This window comes from Acomys minous (genome assembly GCF_964271855.1).
Source record: "Acomys minous genome assembly, chromosome: 1".
Lineage (NCBI taxonomy): Eukaryota > Metazoa > Chordata > Mammalia > Rodentia > Muridae > Acomys > Acomys minous.
The window spans coordinates 54,053,020-54,057,182 of NC_140483.1; the positions used below are offsets into that span (position 1 = coordinate 54,053,020).

Consider the following 4,163-nt stretch of genomic DNA (forward strand, 5'->3'; position numbering starts at 1 on the left):
TCTACCTCCAGTTCCAGGAGATCTGTCTGACACCTCTGGCTTCTGTGGACACCAGGCATGCATGTGGTGCAAATACATGCAGGAAGACAAAACATCTATATACATAAGCAAACAAGCAAACCAATAAGTCAGCAAATAAAAATGGAAGCTAAACTCAGTGGTGGAGTATTTGCTCTCCATGATCCCTAGCACCACAGGAACGGGGAGGCAGGGAGGGAAAAATCGCCAGCATGCCAGCATGCAATAAAGTACACATCAAAACCCTGAGTATAAAACAGAAGTGCAAATTCTTGAATAGTTGCATGTTAGCCATCTGCATAGAAATAAGTGTAGAAGGAAGTCCAAGGACTACACTCAGGTTGAAAGCATGAAGGTAACATTTGGTTTCTTCTATGGCATGTTCTGTCTGTGCACATTTTTCCTCAGTGAGCATATCTTATTTATGTTTGTTGGGACTTGTTTTGTTTTTATTTTCCAGAACTGGGACTGAACTCAGAGCCTTGCACAGGCTAATCGAATGCTATACCTTCAAACCACACCACCAGCCCTCTTTACTTTTAAGACAAGTTGCCCAGGTTGGTCTTGAATTTGTCATCCCCCTGTCTCAACTTCCTGGTATAGTTGTAATTACAGGCCTTCTCCATCAGGCCTGGATGAAATGTGTTTTTATAACAAAACAAAAGGGGTATGTGTGTGTTGTGTGTGTGTATGTGTGTGTGTGTGTGTGTGTGTGTGTGTGTGAGGTGTGTGAGGTATGTGTGTATATGTGTGTGGTATGTGTGTGTGGTGTGTGTATACATGTGTGTATGTATGTGGTATGTGTGGTATATGTCTCTGGTGTGTGTGTGTGTGTGGTGTGGGGGGGTGTATGTGGTATGTGCTGTGTGTGTATGTGTTGTGTATGTGTGTGTTGTGTGTGTATGTATGTGTTGTGTGTTGTGTATGTGTGTGTTGTGTATTGTGTGTCTGTGGTGGGTGGGTGTGTCTGTGGTGGGTGTGTGTGTGGTGGGTGGGTAGGTGTGTGTGGTGTGTGTATATGTGGTATGTGCTGTGTGTATGTGTATGTGTGTGTGTCAGAGTTTTGAATGGTCTCCACCACCTATAAAAAGCATAGTTCCTGGAAGTGCTCCCGGTGTCTCAGTCCCTTCTGGCCTGCACTCAGCTAGCTGTCACTCCCAGGATCTGTACAAACCTGTGTGTGTCTCTTGTCACACCTCACCTTTTCTGGTTCTAGCATCTTTACACAATCAATTTCCTCCACTTGGAGTGTTCCCTGAGGTCAGAATCCTATCCCACCTTCAAAGACTCCCCCAGAGAACACCCCTACCCCCACCCTCCCCCACCCGCCCTCCCTCCAGCCTGCTTTTCCCTTGCTACATTCTTGGTCTCAGTTCCCTTGGGGCCTCCTGGAAACGAACATCTGCTTAGACCAGTATCTTTTGGGGGCACTGATTTGTTTTGTTTTGTTTTGTTTTTTGAGACAGGGTTTCCCTGTGTAGCCTTGGCTGTCCTGGACTCGCTTTGTAGACCAGGCTGGCCTTGAAGTCACAGAGATCCACCTGCCTCTGCCTCCTGAGAGCTGGGATTAAAGGCGTGAGCCACCACCGCCCGGCACAGCATGGGGCAGTGAATATTAAGTGCTAACACATCACCAAGGTTGACTTAAGCTGATTAATTTAGCAAAGAGGCCCTGCAGAGAGCTGGCAGGAGAACCCCAGAGAGACTCCTGCTAGCTCTTCCCCCTGCAACTAGAGGGTTGGTGCCCTTTCTCAAAGAAGGTAAGAAATATTGCCAACCGATGCCAAAGGAGTTGATGTTCTGGGCCAAAGCATCATTGCCTTGTAGGCTTGGATTCTGTCAGCATCTATCTTAGGCAGTGAGTCAGTGTCTAGGATTGAGGAATCTCTCAGAACCTGGGCTGGTCAGGGATAACAATGGAAAGAAAAAAGGAAAAAAAGAAAAAGAAAAAACAAAACAAAACAGGAAAGGGAAGTTTCTGCATGCTGTTTTGAGGCCCCAGGGCCTGAGGCCACACAAGAAACACAGCTCCTGAATCTTGGCCTTTGTGCTTTGGGGGTAACCCTGAGTTTAGGTTCTGAGACAGTCCCTTCTGGCCTGCACTCAGCTAGCTGTCACTCCCAGGATCTGTACAAACCTGTGTGTGTCTCTTGTCACACCTCACCTTTTCTGGTTCTAGCATCTTTACACAATCAATTTCCTCCACTTGGAGTGTTCCCTGAGGTCAGAATCCTATCCCGCCTTCTTAGACCAGCATATGGATAGCATTTGGAGCTGGGGGTCTTCTTAGGTCCCCCAAAGTTCTTGTTGTCCCTTCCCTTGCCAAGGTCCCTCCATCCTTAAGATGATAATCGGCCTGGCCTTGTGCCCCCCCCATCTTTTCCTACTGTTAGACTCCGCCCTTATTGATTACTTTGTTTTGTTTAGGGTAGAATAGGGACTTGGGGGGGGGGCCTCCGTGTGACCGGGGCTGCCCTCAAACTCTTGATCTTTGTGCCTTAGCCTCCCAATGCACTCTCTACACAGCTTGGCCCCACCGCTGTTTCAGGGCCTGGAGCCAGTCACCTCCTCCGTGAATACCCCACCACACGTCAGCTCACGGACCGGTCTCTTCTCGGCCCTTTGAAGATCCATGCTCCTCGGAGCTTAGCACGGAAGAGTTCCTTCACCTCTGAGCTCCCTCCTCTCAGCGAAGCTGTGGCTTAAATCGCTCACTTATGCATTCACTCATGCAATAAGAGTTAATCCAGTTACCATTGGGTTAATAGCACCTGCTTTGATTTTCACCGTGACTAAGTTGACTCCCGGCTCCATCACTTAGGCCTCCCCGACTGCTGTGATTACAGGCGTGTGCCAGGGTCTTGGTTTCTTAAGGTAAGACTGGGTACCTGTCTCATCGAGCACTACAAAATTAGATGACTTAGCACTATAAATTACTGCAGCTTTTAGACCGATACAGAGCGAACATACGTACTGCTTGTCTTTACTATTATTAAGGGTCTATTGGGTGCCGGGTAATCTGGGACACCAGGAATACACAGATGACACATCCAAGAACGAACCAGTCCAGTGGCGCAGGCAGAAATATAAGCCAGCAATCGCACGCAGCGTGACTAATGAGGAAGATATGGCCACACGACAGGAAAAGCGGTTACTCAGGCTAGCCTGTAGGCAGGGCAGGCAGGGGAGGGCATCTCAGCAGCAAAGCTCAGAGCCACGATACCAAAATGTGTGGGAGGAGGTTGGAAGAAATGGCTTGTAGTGTGAGATTACCTTCACTGGCACTGCAGTGGGAACAGTTACCTGTAGGGACCTGGAAATGCACACATAAGCACGTAGAGACAGGGTACCCTCAGGAAAGGGACCTCTCCCATTGCAGGGGACAAGCAGTTGGTGATACTGGCAGATCAATCAATTGCCTTTTATATAGATCACTCTGGTGGACTATGGTGGGCAAGACTGGAGAAGCCCAAGCCAGAGCTCTCTATACAGTCTCAGCCTGGCATTGTTGCTAGGGTCCTTGGATCCTGGCCCTGGTGGCACAGCTGCTCGTGGTGCCTTATCATTGGCTCCACATTTCCGGCCGGCAGTTATCCTGCCCCGCACATCCACCCTCTTCTCCCTTCTTCTGCAGTTCCGGGCTCTGGACGACTCTCCGGCTCTTCCCACCTTTTTCATTCTTTCCCCGAAACAGGCTCACTCTTGCCAAAGCCTCAATTCCCAACCCAGCTCTCCCGGACCAGAACGAGCCCATCCCTTCTCCCCTCAGCCTCCCCACTCCACCTCATCGGACTCCAGTTGTTCGGCTGAGACATGCCCTGTCTCATTTTCCCATTGATGACTCACGGATCAGGCCGGGTGAGGCCCCGGCTGCCAGGGCAGGGGGAAGAGTTGGTGGCAACAGCCCCTCCCTAGCCTCACAGTGTGTCCTCGGGCCCAGCTGGGCAGTTTTCTCTCTCCCGGAGAGTCTGCTGGCACCGTGAAGGCCTGCCTCTGTCAACAAAGGGGCTTTTACCCTACTCAGCAGTCCAGCAAGCATTCCAAGGGTGAAGGCCTTTGCGCCTTCCTGGAAATTCAGAGCAAAAAGGGCAGCCTTGAACCCAGAAAGCAGAATGACCCATTGCCTGATTGTAAAAGAGCAGAAC

At 49.9% G+C, this 4,163-nt stretch overlaps 1 long non-coding RNA gene across 1 annotated transcript; it reads left to right on the plus strand.

Annotated features, from left to right (window-relative positions):
- Nucleotides 1–318: 318 nt before the first annotated feature.
- Nucleotides 319–2,869, plus strand: LOC311600250. Its single transcript, XR_014780175.1, has 3 exons — nt 319–373; nt 479–575; nt 2,545–2,869. It is a non-coding gene; the product is annotated as an uncharacterized lncRNA (long non-coding RNA).
- The last annotated feature ends 1,294 nt before the right edge of the window (nt 2,870–4,163 follow it).